Raw genomic sequence first — 17,062 nt, forward strand, 5'->3', positions numbered from 1 at the left:
GCATGCAGTACATAAAAAAAAATATGCACAAACTTGTTATAATCCAGATTTGTTATGTGGTGTATGGATCATGATAGACCCCAAAGTGTTAGATTTTCCTTCAGTTGAGGGAAATATTCGGTTTGCTGCCCTAGCTGTGCTCTTAAATACTGTACCCATTCAAAGGTTAAGTCGCTTGTTGGAAACCCTCTGGAACCCATCACATGCCCCATTAGCCCCCCTAGCTATGCCACTTCTCCGGGACAATTGGCATGAGAAGTCAGGAAGCCTGTAAAGGAGCAAAAAAATCTGTCAAAACTAGATGGATGCCTACCTTTACGTAGAGAAAAATTATTTTGAAATAAATGAACCCTTCTGCAGCTATAGTATATGTGATTTATAGACAATACTGTGACTCTTTCATGTAACACAGTGCAATCTAAATCATAGAACCAATATGGTCAGATGTGTAGAATACAGAGCATTAACTGACCAGACTTGATATAAAACTGACAAAGCTTAGGGGCTTATGTACATGAGAGAAGCAAGAACAATTTCAGGATTCTTTTTCATAATATTTAACTTTTTTCCTTTTATCACTGATTGACCAATTTTGCTTTGCTTTACCTCATTTTACACCATTCACAGTGTCCATTTATAGCAAAATACCACAAAATTCCTTTTTTCACGGACTTACCGTGTCTGATTCGGTTTCAGCAAGGGACCTCCGCACGGAAGGGCCTATTTTCTATGTGTGTGAATTAGATCAGTCTCACTTATTAAGAGAACTGATACAGTTACTGGATCTCCGCTCAACCCCAGACCATTTCAGGGATTTTAATAGTGAAATCAGAACATCAAAATCCCAAACCTCAAATGTCTCATTTGACTGTGACAGAATCCCTGGCGTGACAGCCAGCAGTCTAAATAAAGAGCGATTCCACAATCGCTAGCTTCTGCACCAAGGCACAGTCCCTCATCAGCCATCACCTCTGCTCCCTGACACAATTCATTATGTGGAAAGAGACCATAAGAAAGAAAAGATAAGTATTGATTTTTGTGAAATGAACACTCACAGCCTCATTTTGGACTCTGATGTCTGGGGATTAACATTTTAAAACATCAAAGAGAGATCTTCAGTTAACCAGGGCATTCCAGTAAAAATGCTAAAGGTAATTTCAAGCAACCCTGAAATGTTATTTCTAAGGAATTAACTAAAACCGTAGGGTTTTACCGCCAAATGATATAGGACCTTTTGGCTGAAGTGACAATTATGAAGTAATGTAGAATTAATTGGTTTGTGTAGTTCGATTTGTTAAAGGTTGAATTGCCTATTATTAGAGCCAAATAAAAATGATACAGGGCCACATTCCTAAAATATGGTCTAAAATGTCCTAAAGAAAATATGCGTTCTGCAGTTAATATTAGCTCTCAGATTTTATTAGTTTGGACAGTAATTAATTCTAAAATTAGAGAGTGATTAGGCAGAAATATCTTGCTTGATTTGTGAGCTTGTCTAGGGAAGGCACATTATGTGCTGTAAAACTCCCAAGTAGTACACAAACTTCCTGCAAAAATACAAGAAAAAAGTTGTTTATATTTTTACATATTTCTTCTCTATACAAGCCAAGAGTCCAAATCACCTTGAGAAACCACTAATACATTGTGATGTCATGAATGCTGGAAATATAGATATGTAAGGTGGTGGAGAGACGGGCAAGATGGTGGAAATATCCCGCAGGTATGTCATGGAGAAAGATGAAACGAAGCAGGCGTTAGATTGATGAACTAACAAACATTACTTGCGCTTTTAAATATATGCAATTTCGAGCGGCGCTGATGGTGAAGACGGCCATAATCAATGGGGCATATTTACTATTCAAAATGCACTAGAATTCTGTTTTATACTATAATGAACATGCTGTGTGTCACATTTATTAACTGTTTTAGACACTTTTTTTCAACTCACTTGACAAGCGGGCGCGACTTAGCAGGACAGGGACTGCAGTCTAGCGGAAAGGACTTGGCTTAAAATGTGATATCGTGAACCAAAAATGAGGCAGAATTTTGATGAAAAACACAGGGGGAAACTAATAGGTGGTAAAAGTAAGAGAAAAGTGTCTAGGATGTCTAGCAAGATTCACTAAACGTATCATACCGCATTCACCACTTGGTGCATTTTCTAAAAGCCTTGTCTACATTTATGCTGTCTAAAACATAGTTACTGTATTTACAATTCCTCACACTGCCTAAAGGCACGGACATCATTAACCCCTTCATTACCCATCAATGCCCTGCCCAGCTATCCATACAATGGGGTTTCACACAACAACATTGCTTGCTCTTCAGGACCTGTTGCCACTCACCAACAAATGATACTGGCTAGTAAGGTCCTCACCTGTCCCAATCTCCCCAGTTCCATCTCCAAAGCAGCCAGTCTTTTCCTCTCTTTCTCTACATCCACAGCCGCTTTTTGAACTTGCCCTCTTTATAGCAACACGCCAACTTCCTCCAACACGGAACACTACTTGGCGGGCTCACCACTGTTTTATACTCTAAGTGCCATTCCCAGGCACGATGATGCACCTCGATCATGTGTCCGCCATCACCCTGTTACAGAACGTAAATGCAATCTTTAAAACGGCATCCAAAAGGTACATGGTGGTACCCTAAATTTAGATGTGACCAAGCCAAGCACCTTGCCTTACCTTATAAAAAAAACACTCAATAAACACAACAGGATGCAATATGTACACAATGTCATCAGTGGTGAAGTGACCACCATCTTCTCCAATGTAGCATATCTTCCCACTCTCTGATGCAGACATCAATAAGAACTAGTTGGTGGATATGTCTGTAAGAGCTATAATGCTTGCTAATGGAATAATCTGGATAACACCAGTTTTCTGCTGTAAGCAACAATGGACTTTACACACATAAATACCACGGAGAATAATGATTCAATACACAGAACCAACAGGATTTATTAAGGGGTTAACATAATTAAATCCGCTCTGCCAGTGACCACCTCTTCTCTATAATCACTTTGAACAGGGTCTTTAAAATTAGGGCTAGGGCAGCAAGCTTAATCTTTGCCACAGATGAAGGAAAGCCTAGCTAAAACTCTTTTTACATGGTTCGTGTGTGCACTAGTGGTAAGCGGGCTTGGTCAGAAGACCCAACTATTGTAATTTTGCAATGGACGTACTTTTATGTGCACGGTTGTATATCCAAGTGCATGTGCATAGTGCATAGTATATAAAATTTCTACTGAGAAAATGGAATCATATATCTTATTATGCCTAATGAATGTGTAAATGAGATTAGCATATTTTCAAAAATTATTTTCTGTATCAATGCCCTAGGACGTGATTCTACCCAATTTGGGGCAATCAATTTTACCATGGGGGTCTAACAGACTGTTTTTCCCTGCATAAATAGTATATTTCACTTCACTGCAGTGCATTTTTCCTGCTACAATATTTTACAATGCCTATCGAGTCCTGTAGACCAGCAAAATGAGTCAATATTTTTTAGCCGCTATCATAGTTTTTGCATGATTTGAAGGACAAATGTGAACAATCATTTTTTGCGCAAGTATTCTCATTATTGTATGGTACATTAATGCCTGAGACCGTTCGTCGTGAAATTGCACATATACAGAAACCCTGAACTAAATTTGAGTCTGTGCAGAAAAGTAACAATCTGTATTCAAGCAAATGCAATGCAATAATTCATGGGTAAAAGTCCCTTGCTTGATAAATGATGTGACTTGTATTTAAACAATACAATAAATGCATTGTGTTAAAGATAACCTAGAATATGAAAAATGAATTCTCACTTTTCCAATTGACTTTTAAAGTATACCGCTTTGAAAAGGCTCAGTGTTTTTCAAGAACCTTTTTGATAGACTGACAAATTAACCTCTCTTATCTGGCAATCAAGCAATCACTTGCCCTTACATGGTTACACAGAAGGGAAGTAAGGCTTTAATGCCCATCAGTCCTCATGTCTACGGACCATGACAAATGGAAAACGGAAAGGCAATCTAGAAGATTACAGATATAGAATATATTACAATAAGTGCTTCCTGTCAATATATAAGGGAAAGGTGGTTGCGTGACAGCTTGCCTTTTTAAAAGGTTACCCAGTTTCATCCACATTTTCAGAATTTCAGGGAAAGTATACACATTCACACACTAACAGCCACATACACACACGCATGCAAATAACCACATACATACACACAGTCATGTATATACACAACCATATACACACACAAACAACACACACATACTGTATACACGGTCATACACATACATGTACATACACAGCCATCCACTCACAAGAAATAACACAACACAACACAACACTTGTATATAATTGTAACACCGAGAGGTGGATTAGCCTCAAAGGTAGCAACAGATTTCTGGACTCTGTTAAATAACTGTGGTGCTTAAAGGCTATGTAAACCATTGAAAGTGATTTTTTTTTTTTTTTAAATAAAAAATAAATTAAAATGTCATTCAGTGTGTTTGGTGCAACTTTCAAATTAGTTTTTATTAAAAATAATTTAAACTTTTTGAGATACAGCTGCTTTGTATCTTGTATACAGAGCAGCTGTATCGTTAGCTGAATCCTGTATCCATCATGTCCACGGGACTGACGGGTTCAGTGAAAGTGGGTCCGATACACCTATTATCCATCACATCTAAGTTCATAGATGTAATAGCAGGGCCGATTCTAGCTTTTTTGCTGCCTGAGTCTAAAATTGAAATGGCACCAACCAGATTTTGATTGACACCCCCCTGACTGTTCTACATCACTAGCAGCCTCCTCAAAAATCTTGTGAATGTGCCATTGCCTTGTACCCCCCTGGCATGCACGGTGCAGCGATGAAGCCGGGCAGAGTACACCTCGCTGCATGGTGGGTGCCCAAGGAGTACACGGCAATGGCCCATCCGAGAAAGTTGGAGGAGACTGGTAGTGATGTATGATAGCCAGTGGATGTCAATCTAGCATGGAAAGTTGGGTTTGGAGGCAGGACTATGTGACTCTACAGGATAGCGGCACCGCCCCATGACCCTTTAATGAGTAATTAGCATATAGCGTGTGTCGTTTTAAAAGTTGATTTTATAGATTTTGCTGCATCTGAAAAAAACATACAGGGGAATGTTTGGAAATATTGTAGGTCATGTATTACCGCATGGTGGCGGTTCAGGGTTACAGCTATCTGACAGGTTCACATTAAATATACAATGAATTGAAAAAAATTCCATCTGCCCTGCAATTTTGTAATTATAAATACATCCTATATAAATGCCGCACCAGAACAAAGCTAAGTTCATGAATACAACACCAGAACAAAGCTCAGTACGTAAACACAGCATCAGAACCAAGCTCAGTACATAAATACAGCACCAGAACCAAGCTCAGTACATATATACAGCACTAGAACCAAGCTTAGTACATATATGCAACACTAGAACTAAACTCAGTACATAAATACAACACCAGAAACAAACTCAGTACATAAATACAACACCAGATCCAAGCTCAATACATAAATACAACACCAGAAGCAAGCTCAGTACATACATACAGTACTAGAACAAAGCTAAGTACATAAATAGAGCACCATCACAATTGAAGCCCAGTACAGAGATAATTTGAAAATGTAGTGCAAACCCTGCCGTATAGGTTTGTACGGCGTAAAACTACAGCTCTCAGCATGGCCTGAACAATGGTAACAAAATGCTGGGAGTTGCTGTTCCACAAAAAAAAAATCATACCACCCATCATATCTGTAATGACGGGGTAGGGAGACAGACAGGTGAGCCCTAATCTACCCGCCACTCAGTCCCTGCCTACTTGCAACGACCCATCCTAGGCGACGGGGTACAACTGGGCGACGGTCCCTACGCTCAGTAAGTGCACGACAGGCAAACAGACAAGGGTACACAGAAGCTAGGGAAACGGGGCAGCTGCCCACAAAGACACCGTGAGCAACGAGAGTAGTGAACTAGCCGAGTCAAACCAGGAGTGCACGAGGTACAAAACGCTGAGCAGGAGAGTGGTCAGTAAGCCAAGGTCAATAACAAGCAGAGGATCAGTAGTTCAAGCAGCAGCAGCAGAGCCAGGAAACAAGCAGAGCAGAATCACAGGCAAAGGAGGAACAGGAAAGGCAGGTATAAATAGACAGTGGGAGGGAGCTAGCTCCGTCTGGTCAGGCTGTGATAGGCTCTCCCACTCCTATGCCTGCCATCCTGAGTGGTGGAAGATGGAGTCAGTTCACAGACATAGGAGCAGGTGCAGACTGATTACCCACGGGCGTCGACACAGAAGCTGTGTCTGGCAGATCCTTTACAATATCGCTGCAGATCATACAGTGACTACAGTACTGATTAGAGGCAAAATAAACATTTACATTGAGTGAGTCACAGGTGACGTCTTCTCAGATTCTAGTCGTTTTTTTTCTTCTTCATCCAGCCCATACCTCTATGATGACTTCTCCCGGCCACGGCCCATTTCTGCAGGTTTCCACTCAGATTTTTGCAGCTCCACACTTTTCAAACATTCCGCCCCTATAAATTAAGATACAATTCTCAGGGTGCCACACACGACGCCCCTAAATATAATAGTGCCATACACTTTGTCCCTGATTATAACAGCACCATACACTGTGTCCCTGATTATAATAGCTCCATACACTGTCCCTCACACACAAAGTACCCCCTGTAGCTAGTGCCCCCCATGGAGCCCCCTGTAGATAGTGCCCCATTGAGATAGATGCCTGTAGATAGTACCCCTCATTGAGCCCCCTGTAGACTGTGCCCAACATAGAGCCCCCTGTAGACAGTGCCCCACATAGAGCCCCTTGTAGACAGTAACCCACATACATAGTGCCACTTATAGAGCCGCCTGTAGATACTGCCCCATAGAGCCCCCTGTAGATAGTGCCACCCATAGAGCCCCCGTAGATAGTGCCCTCAATAGAGCAACCTGTAGATAGTGCCCTACATAGATCCCGCTGTAGATAGTGGCTCCCTGGAGATTGTGCCCTTCATAGATCTCCCTGTAGATAGTGACCCCCATAGATCCCCCTGTAGATAGTGGCCCCTGTAGAGGGTGCCCCGCATACAGCCCCCTGTTTATAGTGCCCTACATATAGCCCCCTGTAGATAGTGCCCCATATACAGCCCCCTGTAGATAAATCTCCCCCTGTAGATAGAGGCATTCACACATTTAAATGAAAAAAAAACTTTACCTACTCACCTGATCCTTTTCCCGCGCCAGCCTCTAGCAATGCAGGCCTGAATGCTGGGGCTGAATGATGCAAGCAGCGTGACTGACTTGTTCATTGCGCCGCTTGCATCATTGAAGGGCACTGAATGGCAGGGCAAGGCACTTTCTTGCCCTGCTATTTAGCACCTTTTTACGACGTAAGCGGTGTGTTGGTGTCATCGCGCCGCTTGAATCATTGAAAGGCGTTGAATGGCAAGGTATTTAGCGCTTTTCAACTAGGCAAGCGGCGCAATGTCCTCATCGCGCCGCTTGGCTCATTAAAAGGCACTGAATAGCAGGGCGTGGAACGTGCCAGCATTAGTTATGCATGTAATTTTATCTGCGTCCTATAGATGCAGATACATTTGTAGTGCAGTAGGGGGTGGTGGGGGCTGGTTCCAAAGCAGCTGTATCTCAAAAAGTAAAAATTATTTCTTAAAAAACTATTTGAAAATTGCACCAAACACACTGTCTGACATATATATACACACATACTTTTGAGGGTTTACATAGCCTTTAATGCTAAACTACCTCCATAGAAAAATGTTCCCATCCAAATAAATGGCTGTAGACTACTGTAATTCGTCACAAGTGAAGTGACATTAAGTAACAATAGAAAATGGCAGCCATAAATGGGTTGTTACTTATTTTACATCTGCCTGGTTATACGTTAATACTTTGTTTGCACTTGTATTTCTGCATTGCTTGCTAGATAGGCCAAAAATAAGTGACAACATTTATAGAAGCTATACTACCTGCAACATTCTCATTTTTGAAAAACGCAGGGAAGAAACAGTTACAAATAGTTGAACAGAATTTCAAAGTGTACCCTAAATAGCTTCAATTTTATTTGATGATTTGTCAATTTTATCAAATATATTTATAGTGGTCAGAGCAGGAGCTTGCAGTTGTTTATGAGCCCTAGTGCATGAGGGGGACCAATGCCCCCTCTGGCTTAAAAGAAGACACCAGTGTTATAAATCGCACATGGTAGGTGATGGGCTCTGTCACAGCTTTTGCATCTAGGCCCAGAAGCTTTCAATTACGGCTCTGGTCCCAGTCCTATATTTCTGTTACAGAGCTCCAAATATCCTTCTTCTTTTCATACAGCCACAGTGTTTCTGCTTGCATGTAGCCATCAATGCGGAGAGCTACCTCCATACATACCCTTATAGCTCCAATTGAATTCAATATAAAATCTGTATGCAGTTCTTAAGCTCTCTCTAGTGGTGGCTAAAGGTATCCAGAATTTTGTCATTTAATTAAAGACAGCAGAAAAACAGGTCTTTGAAGTTATGATGACATCTTTTTACATTTAACGTGGAACTGCTCTTTATACACTAAACTATTACCAAATAACAGCAAAAATGTTCAGGGCTCACACCACATATCTGTGCCAGAAAACCCACTATTTACACTGCTATATATTAGAAGAACACAGAGACTGGAGTAATTCTCTTGGTATGTCCACCCAATGAAATCCTACAAAACCTCTGGCTATCAATACCTATATTCTATATCCTGCTTTTACCTTACAGCAGTCAAAACCAGGTCATCACTCCGATCTTTTGCTGCCCTACTGCAAAAAGACAACATTTATATTTTTCTGTACAATGATTGACGCATGATACTTGAGGACCCTCACGTCATGGTTTGCCACTTAGTGCATGCTCTAATCTGGGAAAAATTGCTTTATGATGTTGTGTCAAAAACACCACAACACACATAGCAATGATGGGGTCTGCAGGAGACACAATCCCTTCTGCTTCCAACAAGACCCATTATACTAGTACACATAGAATGTTGACTTCTTGCTAGAAGAGACAATAGACACCATGTGTTAAGCTACTATCTACGTGTATATATATATCTGGCAGTTCTAGAATTATGTGCACCCATCAGGATATTAAAAGCGTTCCCCAGGACTTTTATATTGATGGCCTATCCTTAAAGATAAGAATAAGATCGGTAGGGTTCCGAGAATGACGTTTCTGCGGTTTCTTAAAGTTTCCAGACACGGCGCCGTACACTTTCATAGCGGCTCTACCTGGGATTGCAGTTACGGTCCCATTCAAGCAAGTAGGACTGAGCTGCAATACCAGGCACAGACACTATGGAAAAGGCTGCGGCATAAAATAAACAAAAGATATATCCATTCAAACTTTCCTACAGTTCTTAGTTTGAAGAACCTATATAATTCCTATGACAATTGCTGTTTTATTTTAAGCATAGTATATTCTTTCAACACTTATGAGTCCCTGATATTAAAGTGCGGTCCACAATTCAAGAATATCAAGGATCTGAAAGTAGTCCAACATCCCTCACTATGCATACCCCAACCTTCTTACATACCCCAACCTTCTAGTATTACAGAAAGCAGCTCAGTGCCATTATACTCGCAATGTGAGGCTTCACCAAATATTTTGAGATGGTGCCAATAATTTTGATTGAATATGTAAAAAAATAAATTCTATTGCATGTGTGGTATATTGAATATATGGAATTCAGCTCATTATATAAAGGGTGCCAATGATTCTAGAGTAGAGATGAGTGAATTCCTTAAATTAGTTTTGATCTAATTAGATCCGAATAAATTAGTTGCGAGTCGCAAGTCTCCTAGGACTGAAGGGGTTGGCCCCTTTATGTTTATTTTCACTAATGTGTGGGAAATAGCGTTATGTGCGACTTAAATAATACATAGTTATTAGAAGATCAGTGCCAATGCCTTCTTTTGTGAAGCGCAGCCACCTTGTTAATACAGCCTCCTCCACGGGCTGTACAGCACTCTCATTCTGAACATGGCATCTGATGGAGGGGCATGTGACCAGGCACGTCTATCTGTGGCCTCCCATTACACTGCACATGGCCATGAAATTTGGGACTAAATTTGATTAGTGTAGAATCAATTCACTCCTCTTGTTTTAACAGGGCCATAACACATTTTTTTAAAAGCATGATCAGGAAATTGCGTTCTCAGGTTTACTTTTCCTTTTATGTCCAACCCCGGTATTTATGCTAAGCATTCTCATATTATTTTCTGAATTAGGCTCTTACATTGCTGCTTGTTTTTTATGATTCCCTTCATTCTGGTAAGAAAAATGAAATACCTTTTTTTTCTCTTCAATTAAGGTTTTAGCCACAATTTTTTAGGGAGGGACGGCTAGTTTTGTCCTCGGTTCTGAAAGAGCGAGGGATAATGGGAGCTGCAGAGCCAGCCGCGGCAGACAAAAGCAAAAAACCAGTGTTCGTTATAAGCCATTAACTTATAATTCTGTTCATTTTAACACGACTGGCAGCTGAAAGCAGATGAGGTGTTAAAGGGCTGAATTACCGCAAGAACGTTAATCAATAGTACATTGCGTGGCTTTGATAGAAGACACATAAAGCCTTGTCTGAGAGATGATTGTATTTTAGCTTTGTTTATCATTTACACTTGGCGGTGTCTTTAGTCTTATAAAGAAATAAAGAAAATTGCAGACTTTTCCCAGTTTTGTTGTTAATGAAAAATATCAATAATCACAAGTGAAGATTAAAGAAAAAGCCTTTCAAGACTTGGAAGGGCAGAGATAGATCAGGGATGCAGAACAATATAGCAGACCTGGTTGCTGCTGAGTATGTGGAATATAATGAGCTACCGTACCATAGTGGCTGAAAATGAAATTATTGTTGCATCAGGCAGCCTATTAAATCATCAAAAAGCTTTACATAAACATTAATGGAGCCTTTCACTAATTCTAAAGCCTGTAATGAATCATGAGGCGGCATGTGGGTCACAGGTACATAGATCCCTTTATGCTCTGTGACCCAAATCGAACATCTATTTGCTTATTTTTTATAATTGCGTTTGGTCATCTCCCTCACTTTATAGCTATACACTCCTTTTGATTTCTCTTTACCATCCGCCTTCATTACCTGAATGGATTGTTATATTCTCACGGACAAGGTTTTCAATAAAGGTATGAAAATCATGACATACTAGATTTGAAATGCATGTAATATGTTACTCTAAGTAAAATGTACCATTAAAGGTTGGGGACTATAGAGAACTGGGCTGACAAAAAGATCAAATAAGAGTAAGATTACAAGAAAATAATGGTGAAATACTCACTGGTATCTAAATTGCATTTTATGTAATGTGTACTGATGTCGGCTGGCCGCAAGACAGCAGGACTAGGCTTCACCTATAGCAACTTATGGCGGTGGGTATCGGGGAAATAATGGGGAGTTAGTGCTAGCCTTTTTACTGGCTAACACAAAGCCCCGCCTTAGTAATGGATGTCATCAAGCATTACTAAGGCGCTAATAAAGTATTAAAAAACGCACAGAGACATAAGAAAATATGTTTTTATTGAAATTAAAGCTCCCCCACACAACCCTCGTTAACTATTTTATTTAAAAACAATTATTTAAAAAATATAGATCATCAAAGTAGTCCAACGAATCTACAATGTAGTCCAAACCGTCCAGCAGAACCTGCAAAACAAAAAATAAAGTTAGTAATATGAAAAATAAAAAACCTTATACTCACCTATAGCAGACTTCTGTCTTCTCCCCTGTGCTGCAATAGAAACTAAAGGTCAATGAACTCTAGTTTCTATTGTGGCGCACAGGACCTAGAGATGCACTAGAATTATTAATAGTTATAAAAAATTCTGGTGTATCATGGAGGTCCAATGCACCAGAAAAAGCTAATGTAGAGACTCCTAAAGTGACAGAGTCCCTGCATTAGCTATGTGACCGGGGGTTATTAGTGTTTCGAAAAAAAGGGATATTCCTCAGCACATCCACAATATGTAGTATAAAAAGAGCTTTATTTGGTCATCTTGTTACCTCTATGGATTTTTAAAGATGACCAAATAAAGCTCTTTTTATACTACATATTGTGGATGTGCTGAGGAAAATCCCTTTGTTTTTGTTTTTTCGAAATATTTCATTTCTTGTCTGCCTACAAGCCCCCCCCCTGCCCCTCCAATTGCACTTTGTTGAGGAACTACAGATCCCATGAAGAAAAAATTGGATGAGCACACTTGTGGCTTTTTGCTGCTGTCTTTATTCTCTTGTTCTTATTAGTCAGTGACTTACTTTCAATGTGACCGCTAGTAACCCCCATTTCATAAGAAATTGAAGGCCTATCCTCAGCATAGGCCATCAATATCTGATCGGTGGGGATCCGACTCCCAGCACCCCCGCGACCAGCTGCTTTGAAGATACAGCAGCGCCCGTACACTGCTGCCCCTTCATTCAATGCTCCTGGTGTGAATCGCCGTTATGTTTGTAGCGGCAGTTCACAGTATTACAGCCTTCTCCCATTCAACTGTAATACTGTGAACCGCTGCTACAAGCATCATGGCGATTCATAGTAGGAGCAGGGGATAAAGGGTAAGCAGCGGCATACATGCTGTTCCTTCAAAACAGTTGATTGGTGGGGGTGCCGGGAGTCGGACCCCCACCAATTCAGACATTGATGGCCTATCCTAAGGATAGTGGTGGCTGCAGGAAACCAGAGTATTATCATTTAATTTTAAAACCATAAAGGGAGACAAGGGATCTACAAACCCTAGGTTATAAAATTATGTTATAAAATTAAAGTGACCATTAATGTAAGCAATAGTCAGAGCGCTCAGTGGGGCATTTTGTAAGTATTGCTATGAAGCCTTATACATAGCAGTTAAAATCATTCCTTTTACTTTTGTGTACTATTTGCCATTATTAAGCTATTTGATTGATCCAGGGATTTAATTTAAATGTCATGTAAGGGGGTTTTTAATCAGGGTGACAACTGTCCATATTGACAAGCAGGACATATGAACAAATTAACATCATAAAGAGTAATGCCCACCCCTAAACTCTCTCCAGAGCAGAGAATAGCTTAAAAGAGTAGTTTTAACTCTGGGTTAGTCTGCGCGCCCCTGTGTCATTATACGGTTGTTTATTCATTTGACTGGGCACGATGTCATACAACATTTCTACAGAGGAAATATGCCACCATTTGCAGCTTCCACCACTAAAAACATCTGAAGGCTAGTGGGGCTGCATGTAAATGGATAGCCACAGGATAAGCCATAAATGTCTGATACGGGTGCCAGCTCTGGGACACGCTCCTAGATATCTTCATAACTGGGTCACCCGACCACCATCCCACCTGGTGAAATAGCCGCCGCACCTGGGTGGAGAATGCATGTAGAGGTGGCTGCACATGTGTGCCGCACACTATATTTATTCCTATGGGAGTTGCGTAAACATGGGTGTAATGGCCGCCTTACCAGAGCTGGGACCCGCATTTATCAGAGATTTATGGCATATCCTATGGAGATGTCATAAATGTTTCAGTTGGGAATACCCTTTTAAAGTCACAATTACATTTTTTATTTTCGTTACCATGGAGTCAAATAGGCAACTGCAAAATCAGCACATTGAAATAAAGTACTATAATATGTTGATTTTGGTAGTCTAGAGGGGAGTAAGTAGAGACAGAAAGGGTGGGTGAAAGTGTGAACAGGAAGGTGATATAGTAATGGTGGACTTAATGTGAACAACAGCTGTACGGCAGTGGAGTTTTTCACTGGTGAATCTGTGGAGCAGAGCGTAAATCAGTCTCTATACAGATACTATACCTGTAAACTAATTTATCCATAAAGCTGCGAATATTCATGTTTCGTATGACAACACAACTGTAAGACATATGCCGCCAAAAGTATAGTGATTTATGCTTTTAATCATTTTAAATACTTTTTAAATTACATTTAGAAATACTTAATGCAAAGGTTACTTGTAGGAAAAAATAGTGGGATTTTCGGAGGCCCTGCTAATAAAACTCTATTTTAGGCAGGAGGTATAAATAAAAGCTTTTTTTATTCATTTTGTGAAATAAAAAACAAAGCAGAACTTGGAAAGCATATATTGCTAAAACATGATAAAATGATATAAAATGAATCCGACCGCAAAGGTTGGATAACTACTCCATACTAAAAGGTGTTCTCTCATCCGCTGTTATCACTGGCGGAAGCTGCAGAGGGTCATGTCAAACCATGGCCGATGTCAAACCATGTAATGCATGGATGGGTCCACCTGGGCTGGATTAGTACTTTGCTAGCAGATCTCTTCTCTGGCTAAAAGAGGGGAGGGTGGTCCCGATCAGCGGGCCTGGTCCCCCCCCTCTATGACATCCATATACCCTCATGGGGCATACTGAGAGCTTTTGTCTTTATGAGACCACCACTTTAAACATATCCTGCCATGTGCACACCATCTAATATAAATGATTCCACATTTTTATGAATACATTACTACTACTTCTGTCTCTACCACTACTATGTCTACTTATACTACTGCTACTAATAGTTATAAAAACAATATCAACAAGTCCAAAAAAAATATCCTGCTCGTTCAGGTTATTATTAATGTCCAAAGTGTACATACAGTACTAGAGTCAGTAGTGCTGACCACGATAAACAGTTTTAATTGTTACATCGTTGCATAAACAGTGACAACCATTTTTCAGATCTAGAAATGCAATTGTCACTTCCCAACCCCCACTCCCTTTGGTAGATCATTCAAAGTATGTTATTTGGCATCAGAGGACAATTTGAACTGCATAACATAAAATTTGAACCCTTTGCTCAAGCAATTGGTGTGAACATCAAGGAATTAGCATACTGTATATAATTTTAAGCTTTACTTTTTAAATATTTAATTGTAATCATTTAAAATAATTTCAATACAAAATACCAAATTATTCATTTGTTTTTTTTTTTAAGAAACATTACTCATTATTTAAGTACTTCCCACATAAAAAATGAATAAATAATAATTATATATATATATATATATGTATATATATATATATATATATATATATATATATATATATCTATATATATATATATATATCTATATATATATATATATATATATATATATATATATATATATATACATATATATTCTAGTAATACTTTGCTTTTGTTGACATTTTAATTATTTGTATTAATATTTAACACTTGCTCCAAAATTTATATTTGGGATTTTCTTGATATACCTTTTATCAGTGTTTGCATTTTTTAAAATGTATTTTTTGTTTTGTTGGTGCTCTTATCTTTGACCTTTAACAATTTGTATTACCTTATTTTTATTTTGCTCCAGTTCCACGTCTTCTCACTGCTATCTGCATTACCATCCATTCTCTGCATTCATTCATTAATTCTCCTCCTTAGGAAACCAACAAGCAAAATCACTATTTGAATTTCAATAAAAGGTTTTACTACATTCGAGAAAAGAAAATCACGAATGTTTAAAAAAAGACAAAAATGGGGAGATTTTAGATGTAGCAGCTTGTTCCCCAGGCAACACAACAAACAAGATCTATTATAATGCCGAATATCAATGAGTTTCTGCATGAGCCAGTGTTGTCGAAGAAAATAACAAAATATGTCAGTGTTTTCCCTACCATTAAAATGGGCTTCATATACCGTGAGCTTGTACTGGACTGCAACAATACATTTTATGAAGTGCCTTTTAAGAAAATGAGTAGACCGTATGGACTATATTTACTCTAATTGTATTTCATTTACAAACGGCTGTTCTAGTAGTTTGTGCCTTTTTTTTTTCTTTTAAATATAGCAGACTGCGGAGCAGAGGCAACTTACCGAAAATCATAGTGTAACACAACAACATTATATTCATTCCTTCCAAACAGTGTAGAAATAAAAATTGGAAAAGATAAATGATCGTCCGAACAATCTAGGTCATACCTGTTTCTGCTTTCTGGTACCCAATTCTATGTAGAAAGAATTCCCCTCATGTAGGGCTCATGCAGAGTCACACAGAAGACAGAAGTAAACAATGGTCTTTCCTTTCAGATTCATATGGAATATATAAGAAAATATCTGGACATGTTCCAAAGCATGGCATATCATGGAGGCGTTCTTCCCTTGAAGCATTTATTCTAAGGGTATGTTCACACGTAGTGAGCAAAAACGTCTGAAAATACGGAGCTGTTTTCCCACCACACACAAACACGTCATGTGACCCACCAAACACAAACACATCATTTTACGTGCCGTATTTTGACAGCGACGCGTAAAAGAAAGGCTCGTGGGAACAGAACATCGTAATTCCCATTGAAAGCAATAGGCAGATGTTTGTAGGCGTATTAGGGGAGTTTTTTCAGATGTAATTCGAGGCGTAAAACGCCCGAATCACACCTGAAAACACGCCGTGTGAACATACCCTCAGGGGCAATGTGGTGCCTAATGGAAGCCCCACATAGTGGCACACAGAGTTCTCTACAGCTTTACAATTTGGAATCATGTAGATTGCATATACTGTCGTAAGGGTTCGAGTTCATGGCATTGACTTGTGCTTGGACCTTAAAGGAACACTAAACCTAGAAATAAATCATAAAAGTATATAATGAGAAAATGTTACCCACAGTGTTTGTCAGTCTGTAGGCTGTTCTGCAGTTTATAATACAAAGCGGCTTGCAGAGAACTCAACTATTCATTTCTTCCCAATCCATTCCAATTTTGGTTGACAGAATAATGTGGGGTGGGGTATATTTAAAGGCCAAGGCTATTATTTGTTGTCTCCTATTGCAGACAGAGCTGGGACACAATCTTTGTATTTTAATATTTAATGTTTTTTACTGCAATATAAGACTGAATAGGAATAAAAGGAGGACATTAAAAGGGTTGTTTGGGGTTTTTTTAAATTGTAGATTAGGAAATCATACCGTTTTCTCATAAACAGGTTTTAGAAATTCTGCTCACATACATTTCTTATAGTGCATGCATCCACAGGC

At 39.3% G+C, this 17,062-nt stretch overlaps 1 long non-coding RNA gene across 2 annotated transcripts in view; it reads right to left on the reverse strand.

Moving 5' to 3' along the window:
• LOC142661410 (uncharacterized) overlaps nt 1–17,062 on the reverse strand; it is a 65,984-nt gene that overhangs the window by 24,081 nt on the left and 24,841 nt on the right. For both annotated transcript variants that reach the window (XR_012850729.1, XR_012850728.1), the window contains exon 2: nt 15,385–15,471. This is a non-coding gene — a long non-coding RNA (uncharacterized LOC142661410). The remainder of the gene's footprint in view (nt 1–15,384; nt 15,472–17,062) is intronic.

This window comes from Rhinoderma darwinii, chromosome 10 (genome assembly GCF_050947455.1).
Source record: "Rhinoderma darwinii isolate aRhiDar2 chromosome 10, aRhiDar2.hap1, whole genome shotgun sequence".
NCBI classification, from domain to species: domain Eukaryota; kingdom Metazoa; phylum Chordata; class Amphibia; order Anura; family Rhinodermatidae; genus Rhinoderma; species Rhinoderma darwinii.